Genomic DNA, 19,749 nt, shown 5'->3' on the forward strand with positions numbered 1-19,749 from the left:
CAACTCTATTTTTTGGGGATGATGGAGCCTTGTTATATCCTCCAAATCTTAAAGCTGATTGTCAGAGGTTTTGACGGATTAGGAAGTGCAACCTTATATATTTAGCTGAAGCTGAAAGTACTATAAGTGCACTAGGTGAAAGAGGATTTGCCTTTTCCTTTCATTTCCATTGGTAAATTAAAGGGTTGGTTGATTGTGCTGAAAACTGATCCTCAAAGCACGAAATTTATCTCTAAACTTGAGACTCAAACAAACAGTTAAATACAAGAAGTTTTGATAAACTTGTAGAAACCTGTTTTTGTTTGATGATGAAGGTGTTATGTCAATCAACAAGAACCAATGTAGGCTACACTTAAATCATTTTGAAGTTGGGTCAAAATTTCTTGAACATTCCCTCTACAGGTATGCAAGGGATGTCTGCAAGCTTCGATGATATCTACAAAAACATTGCCAGCATTTAGTACCCATCAAAGTTAAGCAATAAAATGCAATTTAAATAAACGAGAACCAATGTAGGCTACACTTAAACCATTTTGAAGTGGGGTCAAAATTTCTTGAACATCCCCTCTATAGGTATACAAGAGATGTATGCAAGCTTCGATGATATCTACAAAAACATTGCCAGCATTTAATACCCATCTAAGTTAAGCAATAAAATGCAATTTAAAATAAAAATTTCCTATTTTTAGCTATTCTTTTTATGATGACTTTCCATTTCTGGCCTTTTGAAGTCCAAAATGACCCTCAAAGTCTTCTTTACATCTTGGATCCATGTTCAAATTATTCATGAATTTTTTTTTCTGTTTGTTTTTGTCTTCATGTGAAACTCATAGTAATGTATTGCACATAAAAGAAACTTAGTTTTACTAGTGTAAAGCCTCATCATAAGTAAAACCCCAAGCACTTGAAGGTTCAATTCACGTTAGACAAGAATTATGAAACATGCAAGGTGGACATGTCAGAATTTGGCACTATCTTGACAAATATTTTTTTCCTGTCATACTCAAAATTGTGGGTGGAGTGTTATATTAACTCTAAGATGAAAGTATAACCGACCTCAAGCACTTCCTATGCCTGAGGGTCCAATAGTACAAAAAGGTTTATTTAGTCAAAAAATGAAAAACCCCTCCCCTAGAGGATTATGTTATAATTCTTTGAGGCATTTCTACATTTTGACTGGGAGATAGATACCTCCTATGAGTTGCCTCCAAGTTCTTGATGTTATTCAAATTTTTCTTCCACTCTTTAGGGTCCTTGTCTTTTTCTATACTAAAAGGTATATTTCCTAGTTTCTTGTATGATCTCTAAGAAATGGGTCACCACTAGGCTCCTCTCAAATACTCGATGGTTCCTTGTCTCTCATACTTATTCAAGATATTAGTAGCAGACAATTTGTGTTTTACCAAGAGAAGCTTGATTCTTAAATGACTTCACTCCTATGACTAGATCATTCTTGTAAAAAAATATTCCAAGTTTGTTGTACCCATTTGCAAATTTTACCCTTCAAACCTCTTGTGGATGGGCACTCTTTGAAGAGATGGATGGGATCTTCAATTGCAGCTTTACATCTTGACTCTACACATCCATGTCAATCCCCCATGGATTTGTTCTTGATTCTAGTTGGAATAACGCCCTAGAGTACTTTTCATAGGAAGACCTTCATTGGGCTAGGCTAGCTAGGACTCCAAATGTTATTTACCCACTTTGCCTCTACCCATTGTACTTGTTATTTCTTATTAAGTTGAGAAAACCAATCCACTTTGAACATTAGCTTGATATATGTTTCCCTTATTTGTGGAATGATAATTTTTTTACTTACAAGCCAATGCCGTGCATTCCAATCTAATTGAATCTCATTGGCTAGCATATCATCATTTCTTAACCCTTGTAGTATTTTGCTACACACTAGCCTTTCATTTTCATTAACACTAGGTTGGTAACCTAACAGGACATAAAAATGTCCTTTAAGGGTTTTGAAAAAAACCTCGAAAACCATAGTAGATCCACCTTTTGTAAAACCCTTCCATGAGGTTATAGTTCAAGGCCTACTACACATATAAAAAATGAGAAACTTGTAAAATTTCTCATCTTTTGGTCACACCAAGCCTCCAAAGTTGATGGACCAGTGCATTTTCATCAAAACAGTCATTTCTTACGTTTTGTTGCATAAAAATAAGATTAGAGATTTTTGTAGGACTTGAGATAAATTCCCTAGTTAAATTCAATGGGTTGGTGATCAAAACATATGATTTCTTCTTACTCACTATTTTTTGTTTTGCCAAAATGAATAGATACAAAAAAGTTGAATTTTTACCATTTTGCAAACCTATCATCAAAGATTCTATAGCCACGCTCAATACAAATAATATATGCATGTTTTCTTAGTTCCATATTGTCCTTTATGTTCATAAGGAGCCATGGAGCATGTCAAAAGAATAATACATTTCTTACCAAGGGGGATCTTGGGGACAAAGATGAAGTGTTAAATACAGCAAACATGAAAAAACTTGGTTCAACATTATGAGTTGTAGAATCCCATAGAAACCATTCAATATCTAGCCAAATTTGATCCTTATGACTATGGTTACTACCTACAAAATGCATGTAATTGTCACAAGAAACTAACAATATTGAAAAAGCTATACTTGATATACTAGAATGTTTCGTTTTCTTCTCTAATTGAACAAATCAACCATTATTGTGTACTATGAAAAATAGGGTATTAGGTGCCTAAAAACTCAAGGAATATTAGCTTTATGTTACAATATGCGACATAGAAAATCAAAAATGCATTTGGATATTATGAAATCCACCAAAAAAAATCATAAAAGAGCTAAAATTGGCTAAAAAACAGGATTTGACAATTTTTGTAATTTGGTCATAACTTACAACTTTAATATTTATTTCTCGCTAGAAGCATCAACCAGGGATATTTCAAGGATCTGGGCCATAGACCTCACAAACATGAATTCTAGAGTGGTATAGTTGCAAAAAGTTGAAAAAAGCCAAAAACAGGACCCGTTTTTTCACACAGTTTAGGTTGTGAAATGTTGTGCAAGGACAATGTGAAAAATGGAATTGATATTCCAAAAGAACGTCGAGTTTTTTTCAGCTCATGAGACAACTTTCTAGATAGATAGCACCTCAAAATCCATTTTGAAACTCTTGACGTAATTCAAGGAAAATGGTCACTTAACAGGACATAAAAGTGTCCCATTACCAACCTAGTGTTAAGGTTGAAGTGTGGAGCTAGCTAATATGCTTCTTTTGAGGCAAGGCAATTTCTATCCCAGAATTGTGTCAAATGAACTACTTCTATTGTAGATTTTTTTGGCTATTTCCGTCCAAAATGTGTTCAAGCAACCACATCCAACTTTAGAGAGCCAAGGGGACCAATGTATGATAAATTTTTTGAAGTATCTAGTTGTGTCTTCCCATTCCATTGCAACAGTTGCCTTGGTACATTTCCTTATTAGCTCACACATGCTACCTCCTAGGTTAATGCTTAGCTAGCTTAGAGCTAGTAGTTTGTCGCATATTTTAACTTGTTTCCATGAGCCTCCTTTGGATTAGGGCTTCTTATTGTAAATCATATCCTAAGCCATTATGGCCCATGCATGACCTTGATTAATGCCATGACAAACTTGACACATTGGTCCTTTGCAAGTACTATCAAGATGAGAATTTCAATCCCCTCTGTATTTTTGACCTAGCAACCCACTCTCATTTTCCATGTTGCCAAGGTGTCAAATCTTTTGTGTAGTTATTCCAAAAGAATATTTTGATTGGTTTGAGGAACTCCTTCCAACAACTGTATTTAGCCATTTTCAAGATTGGAGAGTAAAAGGACAGGTATGTGATCATGAACAAATTGACTTCCTTCACTCTATTATGGAAGGGAAGGAATACATATATTTGCACCTTCTCATCTTGATTGAAAATTTTTCCATGACCCACTATATTTTTCTATTACCAAAGATTCCTACGTCTAGTGGGGCCCCAAGCTAATAAACAATCATACCTTTAGAGACAATTTCTCCCAACCATTCAAAAGGTTCAAAGGAGGCACTTTTTGATAGAGATATGAGTCTTGACTTCTTGATGTTACCTTTTGATCTTAAAGATGTGGAAAAAATTTGTACAATCTTTAACACCTTTTTTAGTATTCGGGGTTTGGCTTTGAAAAACAACAAAGAGTCATCAACAAAGAGTTGCTCTATAAGTTGAAAGTCCTTGAATTTCCCCTTTCTCAAGGGAAGCTAAGGGATGTGAAGCAATTGCAAACAATAGCAGGGAAAGAGGGTAGCCTTATTTAATACATCTCTTTCCTTTGAGGCATCCCACTATTTTGTGGTTAAAGAGGAGTTCAAAACTGTTTTGTGTTCCTAGAGTGTGTACATTCTGACACATCCAAGTTCCAAATCTTAAATATTTCATAACCTCTTCAATGTATACCCAAGAAATACGACCATAATCTTTTCAAGATCAAGTTGGAGAAGTATATGGAGAAGGTTGCGTACTCAATTTTGACCATTGCTGCAAGAAAAGTTGTCATATACTGACCTTTCTTTGTTGATGAAGAGTTATAGTCTCATCAAGCAATGGGGAAAGTGTCACGGAAATAACCTGAGGAGTGACTGTATACTACTGTGATGATTGAGATTGGACACCATTGTTTCAATTGGGAGCAGGAAACCCAATTGGGTATGGGTTTTATGAGACCTCTTTTTACACTTTTTGTCTATGGCTCCTTTTGGAAAAGTTGTTCAACTAGTAATCAGAGTACACTGGTCAAATCTTGATGTCAGATGTCTACCTGGAACATGGATCGCGATCCATGTTGGGAAGCACCTGGGTATGAAATTTGGTTATGTGGATTCCTTGCTTCTAGTTGGTCCCAATTCTCATCCCTTTTTGGATTTGGACAAATAAAAGTTCAGCTTTCCCTTGTTTTTCCTTTTCTCCAAGGTTTTGGTCTGCTCACTCCAATCTTTTGATTTTTATGGCCTTCTAGTCCTCTTTTTCTCACCAAACTCAAGGTTCTGATGCCTGAGAGCCTGTCCTAAGCAAAGGAAATAGTTTTAGCACATTTTGCCAAAAAGGTACATGGATCATGATCCATGTTTGGCATGAGTTTTGACAGGTTTTTGCACAGTCTTTTTCAACAAGTGTTTTTATCCCCTTCTTGAAAGTTTTACTCGGTTTGGTCCAATTTTGAAGCTCTGACCATCACTTCTTCAATTTTTCCGAGTTATGGTCTTGAACACCAAAATAAGGTTTTTGGCAGTATTTCCCTCGATCCTTTTGGCCACAAATGATGGTGTAATTTGTTACCTAACCTACTTCTACAACTGAAATGAATATGCAAATATAATTGAACTTAACAGTATAGAAATAACAACATAATTAAAATTTCTTGAACATCCCCTCTATAGGTATACAAGAGATGTATGCAAGCTTCGATGATATCTACAAAAACATTGCCAGCATTTAATACCCATCTAAGCTAAGCAATAAAATGCAATTTAAAATAAAAATTTCCTATTTTTAGCTATTCTTTTTATGATGACTTTCCATTTCTGGCCTTTTGAAGTCCAAAATGACCCTCAAAGTCTTCTTTACATCTGAGATCCATGTTCAAATTATTCATGATTTTTTTTTTCTATTTGTTTTTGTCTTCATGTGAAACTCATAGTAATGTATTGCACATAAAAGCAACTTAGTTTTACTAGTGTAAAGCCTCATCATAAGAAAAACCCCAAGCACTTGAAGGTTCAATTCACGTTGGACAAGAATTATGAAACATGCAAGGTGGACATGTCAGAATTTGGCACTATCTTGACAAATATTTTTTTCCTGTCATACTCAAAATTGTGGGTCCACCTTGGCTCGGGCCATCTGAGTGTCACGTACTGACCAAAGGAAGTTCTTGATCAGCCTCTCTACCTGGCTGATACAAGAACTCAAGAAGATCCAACAGGAAGTGATGTACCACATAGTCGCCAACAGCACCTGGTTGGAAACTACTACTCTACCAGCAAGTGAGAGTCGTGATGAGCTCCAATATAACATCTTTCTCCTGATGGACAGGAGAAGAGGAGCAATCTGCTACTCAGGAGACCAGTCCAAACCAACCTGACAACCCAAGTACCAAATTGCAGTCCCTAGGGGAATCCACCTGAAACCCTCTCCTAGCATCCAATCTGGCACAGGAGCACTACCAACCGAGAAAGCCACTATCTTTCTCCAGTTGATCAGTGCGCCCGATGCACAACAGAAGGTCTCCAAAGCCTGCTCACATCTGTGAAGATTAGCCTCCTGGCCATCTAAGTACAAGGCTGAGTCATCGGCAAACTCAGCGTCTAGTAGCTCCTCTTCCCGAATAGGGAGTGCCAAGCCTCGAAGACCAACCTGCCGTGACACCAAAAATCTACTCATCGCCTTTGGATAGAACAGAAAGAGAAAGGGGGCAATAGGACAACCCTGTCTGACCAAACATGTGAGCATGAAGCGCTCACCTCTCCCTACTGCCAAAAGCACCTGATTGTGTCTGTACAAAGCTGACACCCCTCTGATCCAAGCATCTGAGAAGCCCATCCTGTGGAGAGTGCCCTCTAGAAAGTCCCAATCAACTCGGTCGTATGCCTTCTCAAAATCAAAAAGAAGAATCACAAGGTCCTCACCACGGAGTCGTGCCAGGGCAGAAGCCTCCCAAAAAGTAAAGATGTTGTCAAGGATACTGCATTCCTTAGCAAAACCTGTCTGAGTCCCATGTATAAGGCTCTCTAAAAGTGGCTGAATCCTCTAACTCAGAGCCTTGACAAGAATTTTGTAGGTTGAGTTGAGGATGGTGATGGGGCGCCACTGTCGAATCTCATCCAAGGAGCCACCCTCCTTGGGAATGAGGTAGATCAGGCCCTCACTCATGCTGTCAGGCATCACTCCTGTGTGCAGAATGTACTGATAAGCACTACAAAGATCTGGGCCAAGCAGGTTCCAATACTCCAAGAAAAAGCTGGGAGTCAACCCATCCTCACCTCGACAGCTACCACGAGGGAGGGACCTAAGAGTCGTGTGCAGCTTCTCAGGCCAAAGTGGCATCTCTAGCCTCTGGAGCATCTCCTCTATCACAAGACATGGCATCTGTGCCCAAACCTGCTCCCTACATGCATCCTGCCGCTCTGACAGAGGCTGAGTACCGACAGTAACTCACGGTAAAAGTCAGTAGCAACTGCACGCATATCCTCGGGATCACAAGCAACTGACCCATCGGGCCTCCTCAACTGAATGACCTTGGCATGCGAGTGCCGAGGTCCCACTGTCTCAAAAAAATCACCAGTCACTCTGTCACCCACTCTGTCACCCACTCTGTCACCCACCTGAGTCCACTGAGATGCCTGTCGGTGAAAGGGAAACTCATGACGCCTGTCCTCTATGCTAGCAAGCTCCTGTCGAGCCTGCTGTAACTGCTCCTCCAACCATGGACTGTCTGGATGCTGCTCTTGCATCCTCTCTAGTGAAGAAATGCCTCGTCTGAGACGCTGCTCCGCCTCTCTCGCTCCAGCCCGGCGAGCTAGAGACTCCTAAAGAAAAAGGTGGCTAAGTTGAGCTAGGCCTAAGACCACTCTGTCTGCAGGTGAAACCTGGTTGTCCGTGCCCTCCATCCAGAGAGCCTCTACCCTCTCTCTGAGTGTTGAGTCCAACAAGACCCTCTCTGGGATGCGAAGAATCGTGCTCCCAATCCTCTGTCTGTCTGCCACCGTGAGGATCACTGGTGCATGGTCCGAGAAGGAAGTCCCTGCCAGGATGCCCACTGAACGTCCCAAGTCACTGAAGTGGTCACTAGAGTAGAAGCGATCTATTCGCGATAGATTCACTCCTCCCACTCTGGGGTCCGATCTAGAGAAGGCAAGACTGTCTGGGGGCCTCACAAGACCAGAGTGCTGCCATGTATCCGAGACCCTCAAAGTCATACAAAACCTCTCCCAAGATCCCTGCTCGACTCCATGCACAGTAGCATGGATGCCACCAATCCTGTCAGAAGGGTCCTCCAGCATGTTGAAGTCCCCTCCCATACACCAATGATCGGCCTGCGGCAAGGACTCAAAAATCTGTGACCAAAACTCTGCACGAGCACTCGCCACATTGGGCGCATAGATGTTCAGGAAGCCCACAAGACCACCCTGAACCTGCATAGTAATCCACTGAGCCCTGCCTGGCACAATAATCCCTTTGCCCACAATGGCCTGCTGCAATAAGTCCACAATAGTCATACATACCCCACCCTGGATGCCTCCAGGTCCAAAAGCAGCTGACCAAAAGGTATCATAACATCCACGCAAAATCTGACCACATTGCCAAATGCGGCTCTCACACAAATGGTGCTCCTGAATCATAAGGAGATCAATCTCTCCTTCCACAAGGCAACGCTGAAGCTCCTGACGCAATCGGTCCCGCTGTCGCTGAAACTGGGGCCCACCTAGTTCTTGCACGTTCCATGAGACGATCCTCATGTGGAGCGAGAGAAACCAGATGCTGCCGCAGCTGCAAGACGGGCTATCTTCGAGGCATGCTTGGATGGGCAGTAATCCTCATCTGAGCGTCCTCTAGATAGGCGTGACTGTAGTGAGTGCCTAGCATAAGCCCAAGCAGAGCGAGCCATGCCTAACGCAACCTCCTTTGTCCACGAGTCCTAATGAATGTATACATAGCAAGGCAAACACTGCATATCAGCAAAGAAGTACACCACAAAGTGCCTACATCCTGTTGAGTCTGGGGGTGTCACTGCAAACTTGGCCAATGGCCACAAAGTCTGCATCATATCTGTAACTCCAAGTTTTCCCATGTGGTGAGAGAACTCTAAAACCTGTGTATGCAACCATCCCACCACTGAGTCGAGGGACCACTCTGTCTCGGCCTTACCACAGAGGGGGAAGGAGAAACCATCTGCTGAGTCCAAGGCCTCTGTCCCCCTAGCGGCGGCAAGGAACAAAACATGGACCCTGAAGCAGGCTGCCTCATGGTCTGCTGCGGAATCGCCGAGAAAACAAGTGAACCCGTACTCAAAGAAGTCCCAGCAGCGTCGGATGTCAATGCTCGTCAGCCCATGAGGGATAGCTGCAAGGGAGGATGTCTGAATCTGCAAAGGGGGCCGTAAGAAGGGCTGAACCTCTCTTTCTAGGCGACTCGTGGCAAAGGCGCTGCCAAGAGATCTCCTAGCCCCCGGAGAGGGACTAGTCTCCTGAGCCGACTGTGAAACTGGAGCAAGAGGGGGGGGGAGAAGGAGCTGGGGAGAGTGAACGAGAAGAGGGGCGGGATGGGGCCACAGAGGTAGAGGGGCGAGGTGGAGAGGAGATGGGAGGAGAAGGCGGGGAGGATGAGGAAGAGGGGGGGAACTCTGGGGGGGGAGCGGCTATCGAGGGAGAAGCGTAGGTGGGGGCTGGCATAGGGATCTCCTCCTACTCAAGAGTACCAAAACGATTCCCCGTGGGAACCCACTGCTCCTGAGTAGGCACATGAGGGCCACTCTGAGTGCTAGGCTGACGCTCTGGCCCCTCGCGTCGACGGCCACGGGCCAGCTGCCACCCCTCCTCCACTGGAGCCCCAGAATTTGAGGGTGGCTCTGCATTTGTACGTTGTGCCGCTAACTGTGGCTGCGGGCCAGCCCTGGCAAGCTGGGGCTAAGGCTGTGGTGCAGGTCGTGGCCTCCTCCGTGGACAGGACTTCGCTATAGATGGCCCATCTGTCGGCAAATGAAGCACTGGTTTGGGAGGCCCGAGTACTCTACATTCTGTCGAAACCAACCCCCACTCACCCGAGGTAAAAGCATAACCTTTGGGAGCGTGTGGGTATCTCTGACCAAAACTCGAACTGAGGGAATTCCAGCCACCTTGGCAGCTACTGATGCTGCTGTACGAGGTGTCTCCAGGACAGTCCCAATGGCGGAACCGATCTTGGAAAGAAGTGGTAGGTACTCCCTCCGTAAACCCGGAAAGCGGACTGAGATGGGGATGTGTGTCTCCTCTACTAGAACATCCGAACCTGGGTCAAAACCATGTCACCACTGTCAAAAGTGGGCACGTGATGCTCAGATGGCCAGTGGACTCATAGCTATGGCCTTGGACGCCATCTCGGAGGACTCAAACTCGATCTGATAGTAACCCCGTCCAAGAATCTGGACATCCAAGATCTTGCCCACCTCTGCGAGAAGGCGGGCCTAGAGAAGGTCTCGCAGCTCTCTTCTGCTAGGTCGGGTGCCGAGAATCTTGCAGATGACCGAGGTCGCCTGCAATCGCTCTACCTCTACGGTAAGGCTCGCTTGCTCTGTAGGTGAGAGAGCAAGTCAAATGGTGGGCTCAGCAGGGTCGGGCGAGGGGGCTTCTGGCGAGTCCTTCTGTGGCGAAGCTAGAGCCTCCATCTGTGTCTATTGTTGTGGCGAAAGAAGGGGACGACAGGAGCGTGCTGTAGTTGGGCGCGCCAAACACTGCTCCAAGGGATTGAAACAGGTGCCGAAAGTGCCGACCTTCGGGGAGTTTCCCAGGAGAAGGAACCAAACGGGCGGGCGAACAAGCCGAGGCGGGGGGGGGATAGCGGGCTGAGGCAAGCGGGCAGGCAGTGAAACAAGCGTAGGGGATAGGGCAGCGGGCGGTGGCAGCTCGGACTGAGGGCGGACGGACGGGCTGGGACAGGGACAGCGTGAGGGGGGGCAGCGGAGCTGAGGTCAGGCGGGAGGGGGGAGGCAGCCAGCAGGAGTACAAGGCAGCACTGGGGGGTGGGGGGGGGGGGGAGGTTCGATGGCGCAGCGAGGAATACACAACAGCAGCGAGCTCCTTTCTTGAATTCTCGGAGAAGTTGCTCAATACTTGGGAATTCTAAGTGGTTTAATGGTTGAAACCAAGTCAGTGTAGTGCCTTCTAATGTCAACCCAAATCCTTCATATTGAGTGTGGAAATTAGTTACCTGTTCTGCTCTCAATACTTGTTGGAAGACTGAAACATGGGCATACGGATCGCCATATCCATTATACTTTTTGGGTAAGCATTTTGCCACCTGAGATGGTCGCATACGCCTAGCCTCTGCAACCATTCTAACAACTCCTGGTCCCCCTGGGATGGCTTCGCTTGGTTCGTAATCTCCTCTTGGTACTAATCGTGGTATCCTATCCGTTCTTCATTCATCAAGTTGATCTCCTGTGATAGTAGGAGGGATTCCAGTGTTGTAAGTGAATTCAAGAACAAAGATGCCCCTATGTGTGTTCATGGAAGCCCTAGTTGCCCGTCGACCCTAAGGGTTATGTTCTTGGAACTCTTTCATGTCCATACGAATCCTCCTGTAACATTTAATGGCCTAAAATCTTATGTGTAGCGGAATTTAGCATGAACATAGTGGGCATTTCATTAGAATAGATTCCTAATGAGAATTACAAGAGTGCTTGGGTGGAGAGAGCAACAAAAAGCATAACACCTAGTTAGATAGCATCGACAATACTTTCAAAAGAGAGAGCAATTAAGCTATTGACAACAGTTGAGGACCGGATTTGCATGGAGCCGGTCCCCCCTCCAAAAGGCTTTGTATTATGGTTTCTCCCATCAAGAGAGACATTGTACAATACAATTCTTTGTGTTCCTTCAAGACTAGCTAGTGCAATGAAGATGGAAGCTTCATACACCAAGCAAAACACTTAATCAAACACAACTTGAATTATCCCCGTTCTCAGACCCAAGACCTCACACACCTTCGAAGATGGTGAGAGCTAGCAGGGTATGAGAGTAGATTGAGAGGAAAAAGAAGTATCTTACGAGAAAGAAGTACATCTCCTCACATAATCACTCATATTAGCATAGCTTAGCTTAGTAATTAGCTTGGTAGAGAAGATGAGCATGCATTGAAGCTTGGCTCTTGGTTGGATTTGCATCCACATGCCAAGAGAGTGTTGATGTAGGCTTCTATCTCACAAGCTTGGAGTAGGTGATGAGCTCTCCATTAAACCTTGGGAGGAGATAGAGTATTTTCCCTTCACACATGGTCAAGTGTGAGAGTGTGTGTGTGAATGCCAAGCAAAAATCAGCCCCCCTCTCTCTTGGGCGAGCCCTAGCTGCTAAATAAGTCTGGCTTTTGCCTCATTGGACCTCCCCAGGTCAAGCCAATAGGGATTAAGCAGCATAAGTGATAGCCTTTAGACATGTGTCCCCCTTTCCCCTTTTGTGAGAGCTTTAGGTAATTAAATAATTAAACTAAACTCTCATTGGACCCCTTTGCCTCCTGGCCAATAGGAATCAGGCAAGCCATGGGGCTCCTGAATGCTCATTGGACCCCTTGGGAGACTGCCCAATAGTCTTCTAGGAGACTTAATTCTCATTGGTTTCTTTTATTAAATGTTTTTTAAATTAATTAAACTAGATTTACTCTAGCTTAATTCTCATTGGTCCACTTCAAGGGTCTTCCAATAGGAATTGGGCACACCTTGTGGGCATCTGGCCTAGGGAGCTGACATGTGTCCCTCATTCCCTTTGTGTAAAGGGAGCCTGTGTGTGTGTGTGTGGCTTTCTCTCTCATCCCCTAGCTTTGGGGCTCGCCCCCTCCCATGTAGGGATGTAGAAAGACTTTTTGGGCACACACTAAGCATCCAATTTTCCCTAGGGTTGACCTTTGGACACAACCTTTGAATTTTGGAACCTTAGCATTTTGGAAGTCTTAATGGGCTGAACCTTAGGGTCTTTTTGGCCCATTGTTTCACATGGCTCTTTTGCAGATGGCCCCCCCTTTGGATCCCTATTTTCCCTCCTTTGGATCCCTACTGTGGCCGGTCTGCTAACTTAACCAATATTCTAGCTTTTTCTCCCTTGGCACTTCCCCACATTAAATGATCAGTTTAATATGAGAAAATCATTTAGGAGAATTAGATATTGATTATTATGACATTACCTTTCTCTTGAAATCATAGTCGTCCTCGACTATGGTGTAGAGAAGATAAAGCATATGCATGAGTCCTTTTCTTAGCGGGTAGAGGATCCCTATGTTACCCTACGACATCATTCCATAATGGATGACTAGTCCATTTGGCGCTTGAGAGCCTGAGGCTGCCGCAAGCATGTCTGCACATTAGTCCTATCAGTCTTCCATAGTATAGTGACAAGCTCTACTTTGGTGTTTGGGAGACGTCGTCCCCGCAAACTTGATCTAAGCATGCATACTACTTCATTTTTGTGCACAAATAAAGAAAAAGAGAGTCTTATAAGACAAAAAATTTTGTTCATTTTTAACATTTTGTACATTTGCTTACTCTTGGGAAGCATTGTAAGCATTGACAAGGTTTAGGTTATCCTTTAATTGTATGCCTTGCATCCATCTAGCATCTTCAAAAGGATAATTCTTAAACTTAATAAGATATCGTCGGATAGTCTTACCGCCTCTTAATACCTTGTCTTCATGTCGGAGAATGGACTCGGGCTGCAGCACCTCCTCGTGGTCCTCGATCTCCGGTGGGTCTTCAATAGTTGGTTCTTGAGGTGGCTCTCCTTTGTAAGGCTTTAAGAGGCTCACATGAAAAGCATTGTGTATGAGCCAATGATTGGGCAACTTAAGTTGATAGGCCATCTCATTGATTGGCCTAAGAATCTGGAAGGGACCATAATACCTTTTTGCTAGTTTAGCATAGTACTTTTGGTGGCCCGTAGGATTCTTGCCCGTCGTGTGCCTTAATCGAGCCTTAGGAAACTTTAACAAGACCCAATCGTTTTCTTTAAAGGCTTGGGCTCTTCTGTGCTTGTCAGCAGCAGCCTTTTGCCTTTGCTGTGAGATAGAGATAGCCTCCTTAATCTTTTGGAAAGATTCTTGTAGGTCTCGGCTATACTCATCTGCAGCGAAGATCTTCCCATGTACCTTAAGTAGCAAGGGACTTTTTGATCTTCCCTCAATTACCTCGAAAGGTGCTTTTCCTGTAGAAGTATGTACAGTGTTATTGTAAGCATACTCTACTAAGGGTAAGTACTTCTCCCATTGGGATCTTTGATCTACTTCCGTTACATAGGCTTTTAGTAGATCAAGAATAGTTAGGTTAGCTATTTCACTTTGGCCATCAGTTTGTGGGTGATAGGCCGAAGAGAAGTTTAGCCTTGTTCCTAAATTCTCAAAGAGACCCTTCCAGAAATTACTGGTCATTCTAGGATCTCTACCCGACACTATGGACATTGGCAAGCCATGGTACTTGAAAATTTGTGAAATGAAGAGGGTTGCCATTTGATGGGCTTTGATAGTCTTTTTGACAGGTATAAAATGAGCTTGTTTACTAAACCTGTCTACTATCGTCCATATTCCCGTATTCCCATGGATAGACTTAGGCAATCCAAAGATAAAATTCATGGATATGCTCTCCCACGATGAATTAGGGATTGGCAAGGGTTGAAGCAATCCAAGTTGCTTCCCTCTATCAAATTTTGTCTTTTGACATACCACACATTTGGAAACATACTCGTGTATGTTCACTTTCATGGTAGGACAATAGAAATATGTTTCAATTCCCTTTAGGGTAGACTGAATCCCTCTATGCCCTGCATATGGGGGAGCATGAGATTCATACATTACTTTCTCACGTAGTGAGTTAGTAACGCATAGTCTATTGCCATAGAGAAGATAACCATCTTGTAAAGTAAATGGTTCTTCTTTCTTCCCTAATGCAAGGGCTGAAATCACATCTCTAAAATCGGGATCAATAGCATACTCATCTATCATTAAAGATAGATCATTGTGAGTTGCTATGGAAACCGCATTCACTCTCGGGCGTCTTGAGAGTGCATCGGCTACTTGATTATGCTTGCCAGCAATCTGAGCAATATGAAAATGAAATTGCGAAAGGAAATTTGCCCACCTCATTTGTTTGTCGGAGAGCTTGGTCTGCGTCATGAAGTACTTAAGACTTTGGTGATCCGTTCACAGAATGAAAGGAGTCCCCAATAAATAGTGCTTCCATGAGTCTAAGGCATGTAGAACTGCAAGGAGTTATTTTTCGTATATGCATAGAGCTTGCTCAACAGGGTCGAGCCTTCGACTCTCATAGCCTATGGCGTGCCCTTCTTGGAGCAGAACAGCCCCAAGGCAATCACCACAAGCATCACATTGGACCTCAAATGGTTTTGAGAGATCCGGTAGTGTAAGCACAGGTTGAGAGATAAGCTTTTCTTTAAGCTTTTCGAAAGCATTGTTCTCCTTAGCATACCACGTATACCTAACATTTTTCTTTGTTAGGTCATGTAATGGTCCCGCAATTTGTGAGAACTTTTCTATGAAGCGTCTATAGTATGCACACATACCTATAAAGCTTCTTAGTTCATGAAGATTCCTTGGTTTAGGCCATCCTTTTATTACCTCTAACTTGGATGGATCCATTTGGATTCCATCTCTAGAGATAATGTGACCTAAATATTGAATCTCTTGCAAGAAAAATTCACTTTTCTTTCGATTAACATAAAGTTTATTCTCTCTTAAAACTTGAAATATTACCTGGAGGTGTTGCTTGTGTTCCTCCAATGAATTAGAGTAGATGATAATATCATCAAAGAACACTCCAGTGAAGGTTCGATGAGGCCTGAACAGCTTCTCCATCAAGCGGTTGAATGTGGCTGGTGCATTAGTCAAGCCAAAAGGCATGACAATGTATTCGTAAAGACCAAATGTAGTACGAAATGCGGTCTTTACAATGTCTTGATCAACTATCCTTATTTGATGGTAGCCACTTTTTAGGTCAATCCTACTGAAGTAGGTCGATCCTTGTAGCTTATCAAATAGGTCTTCTACCCGTGGAACGGGAAACCTATTCTTGATAGTGATCCTATTTAGTGCTCTATAGTCGACACACATACGATATGTGCCGTCTTTCTTTTGCACTAATAGCACAGGTGAGCAAAATGGAGATGAGCTAGGCCTAACCATGCCCTTCTCAACTAAGTCATGCACTTGCCGCATAATCTCCTCTTGTTGAGCTTGAGAAACTCTATAAGGAGGTTTGTTAGGCGGTGAACTTCCTGGAAGAAGTTCAATTGCATGGTCGTCATTACCTCGTTTAGGAGGTAGCTCACAAGGGATGTCGTCAATAAAGACATCTTGAAACCCCTTGAGAAAATTGGATAACTCTAATTCCTTTTGGTTGCTTTTATTTTCTTTTGCTAAAGCATTAGGTTCATTTTGAGAATCTTTAACAAAAATCATGTACACGGAAATAGAGCTCTTTATTGACTTGTTGAAAGCTGGTGTATGTACAATGGGGATGGTGTTATCCATCTCCCTAGCATCTATATACATGTCCTTTTCCCTGAACTTAAAGGAGATTCTCCTTTCAGGAAATTTAACATGGGCAGCCAGGCGGTCAAACCATGGTGCCCCTAGGATTACATCCTCATGCTTGAGAGGAGAGATAAAGAATTCCTCTTTGTCCACATAGCCTTGGACATGAAGCCTCAATTTCCCGATTAAGGGAGTGACTGAAGCTTCTTGCCCCTTGAAGGCACTGTCTGCGGGTAGGATATCTCCCATCTCGTAGGATTGTATGCCTAGCTTGGTGGCTAACTCCATAGATATGAAATTGTGAGTAGAACCAGGGTCAAAGAGAATAAAAGCATCATGTTCTCTTACCTTTCCCCAAGCATGGCATAGAGGAGATCCTTTGTGGTGAGTTTGATGAATCTCCTCCTCTTGGATTTCAACCAAAGAAGCTCTAGGAGGATCTTGGCGGTTGTTCTTTTGGGGACAAGCGCGGTACGCATGCCCTCGTTCACCGCACTTGAAACACCGGTTATCTTTACGATAACGCTCAAGCTCTTCAGGAGAGAGTTTATTCTTTCCTTTGTAAACTCCCTTCTCTTTAGCTTTGTTGGAATTGCCCTTAGGAGACTTTTGGACATTGTCCTTCCCCTTAGGCTCATTGGAACCCTTGTTTTTTGGGGGCTTATTATTTCTTTTACCCCCCGTTTGGAAATTGATTCGCGAGGCCACCATAGTATGGTGTATTACCGCCGATATGGTACGTGGCCTTTGGGAGTTGACATACTCCGCCATTTCTTCGGTTAAGCCCGCACAAAATTGTTGCTTTTGCTCTCCAAAATCCAACTTTTTGAAGATAGTGGCTTTGAGTTGTAGGTCCCAAAACTTGTCTACATATTTGTGGATGGATTCATCGGGAGAGAGCTTTAAGCTTCGCCATTCGGTGAGTACTTTGTCTTTGGCATCGGTGGCCAAAAACTGCTTCATAATGGAAGCTCTTAAAGCCTTCCATGTTCGTGGAGCTTCACCGTTGGCTCGTAGGCTAGACCACCATTGTCTGGCGGACTTTTGAAAGTGCATAGCTACATGGCGTAGCTTAGAGGACTCCGTGAAGCCCTCATCTCCAAACGCCGCATCGAATTGCTGGATAAAGGCCAAAACTTTGTCTGTAGCACCAAAGGTGCCATCATAGGTAAGGAAAGAGATGCTCTTCCCTCCCTCTTTGACTTTCTTCAGCTTGGACGACCTCTTCCATGCGGCATAGGATTTCCTATGGCCTCTTCTTTTTGATGGTTCAAAAGTTGCACCATCACTTTCTTCAGAAGATGAAGAATTTGAAGAAGGTGGAGAAGAGGGTGACCTCTTTCTTGCCTTTTTCTTGTCTTGATCTTTGTCGTCTTCACCATAGCTTTCATAAGAGGAAGAGGATGAAGAAGATGGAGAAGAGGGTGTCCTCTTTCTCGCCTTTTTCTTCTCTTGCTTTTTATCATCCCTCTTTGAATTATGGCGTGGAGAAGAGTGTGATGGTCTTCTCCGCTTTGGTGGTGATGGAGAGCGTTTAGCCCGCCGTCTTCGTGGAGCCATCTCCGCCGAGGTGGCGGGAGACTCGCTTCTTTCTCGTTCCTTCGGTGGATGCTCTTGAGTTCTCCTTTGGGAAGGAGATGCATCATCAAGAAGTAAGTTCTTGAGCCCTTCATATGGATTCTCTTCTTCTTCCCGAATCGGAGAGAGACCTCTTTTGGTAGTCTCACAAGGAGGCTTCCTAGGTGTTCTCTCGTCATGGTGATGAGCTTGGAGAATCCCGTGAGCACGGAGCTGCCGTTGCACTTCACTTTGGAGAGATGGATTGCCCATGGCTTGTTGAAGCCTAGAAACAAGATAATTAACAAGCATTGAAGCATCATTAGTAGCTTGCTCATGAGCAAAATCAAAGTTATCAACATTAATTTCACTCTCTTTAATATTGTCAGCCATTCTAACAACTTTTAGGTGTAAACTTTTTAGGTGTACTTTGGCACTTCAAGCCCTAGTTGCTACTCCTCTTTACCCCTTTAGAAAAAGCACTCAAGCTACTGTACCCGCGGCTCGAATACCATTAATTGCAAGGAATAGAAGAGAGGGTCTTTCGACACCAAAACAGCACCGGCTCCTGTCAAGCTTCTAATAGCTCAATAGTGGTTAAGCCGTAGGCAAGCCCCGTAGGACTCCACTATTAAGACCATAGCTCTCGACGGTGATGCCCCGTTAACTGCACAAAGGCAGGCGCACTGCAAGGCTGAAAAATCCCTATTCTACTTATTCACAGGCAATTAATAATACCAACCATTTGTAGCTAGCTTGAGGACCTCCCTTCTTGAGCAAGAAAAGAGAAACCTTGAGCTCTGATACCAATGTAACATTTAATGGCCTAAAATCTTATGTGTAGCGGAATTTAGCATGAACATAGTGGGCATTTCATTAGAATAGATTCCTAATGAGAATTACAAGAGTGCTTGGGTGGAGAGAGCAACAAAAAGCATAACACCTAGTTAGATAGCATCGACAATACTTTCAAAAGAGAGAGCAATTAAGCTATTGACAACAGTTGAGGACCGGATTTGCATGGAGCCGGTCCCCCCTCCAAAAGGCTTTGTATTATGGTTTCTTCCATCTTCATTGCACTAGCTAGTCTTGAAGGAACACAAAGAATTGTATTGTACAATGTCTCTCTTGATGGGAGAAACCATAATACAAAGCCTTTTGGAGGGGGGACCGGCTCCATGCAAATCCGGTCCTCAACTGTTGTCAATAGCTTAATTGCTCTCTCTTTTGAAAGTATTGTCGATGCTATCTAACTAGGTGTTATGCTTTTTGTTGCTCTCTCCACCCAAGCACTCTTGTAATTCTCATTAGGAATCTATTCTAATGAAATGCCCACTATGTTCATGCTAAATTCCGCTACACATAAGATTTTAGGCCATTAAATGTTACACCTCCACTCTGGTTCTCAAGGGACTCTCACATACAGTCTCAAGTCTGATGTGAGTAGTCGTGGTTTTTTCAGCTTCCGGATTTACATAGTATTGGTGGAGTGGTCCTCCAAAATATGTATATCTCTCTAACTCCTTTTGATCCATTGGGGAGTCCTTTTGGCCATACTTGTCCATGATGACCACCTAAATACTTCTACCCTCTGTGTATGTGTAAATATACAATTTTTTTTTTCCTGTTAATTCTTTGATGCGGGGCTCGTCACATCCGTAATAGAGTGTTTGTTCTCCATTATCGAACTTATAAAGCCCCACATATGTGTTGTCCTTGTTAAGGTGCTTTGTCTCATTGGTGCATCTGCGTACCGCGTGATTGTTTCTCCATTTTGGGTGGTGCATCGGCCGGTTCATTATCTACTTTGTCCTTGGTGCCAGTCATACCCCATTTATCCACAATATAAGGGTTATGAACCACTAGGTACATCATTCCCTCTTGGTCAAAATATATATCCGCATCATAATCAAC

General features: G+C 43.5%; 1 protein-coding gene across 4 annotated transcripts in view; it reads right to left on the bottom strand.

The window, feature by feature from the left end:
* Nucleotides 1-206: 206 nt before the first annotated feature.
* Nucleotides 207-19,749, bottom strand: part of LOC147462280 (uncharacterized) — a 65,891-nt gene continuing 46,348 nt past the window's right edge. For 2 of the 4 annotated variants that reach the window (XR_015184341.1, XR_015184342.1), the window contains one exon: nt 207-436. The gene's annotated coding sequence lies outside the window, so the exon portion shown is untranslated. Of the gene's footprint in view, nt 437-494; nt 608-5,426; nt 5,470-19,749 lie in introns of those variants that run through there. The other 2 variants (XR_015184343.1, XR_015184345.1) reach the window with 2 other exon arrangements.

The sequence above is a fragment of the Adiantum capillus-veneris genome, chromosome 2 (genome assembly GCF_014529385.1).
Source record: "Adiantum capillus-veneris isolate H3 chromosome 2, ASM1452938v2, whole genome shotgun sequence".
Lineage (NCBI taxonomy): Eukaryota > Viridiplantae > Streptophyta > Polypodiopsida > Polypodiales > Pteridaceae > Adiantum > Adiantum capillus-veneris.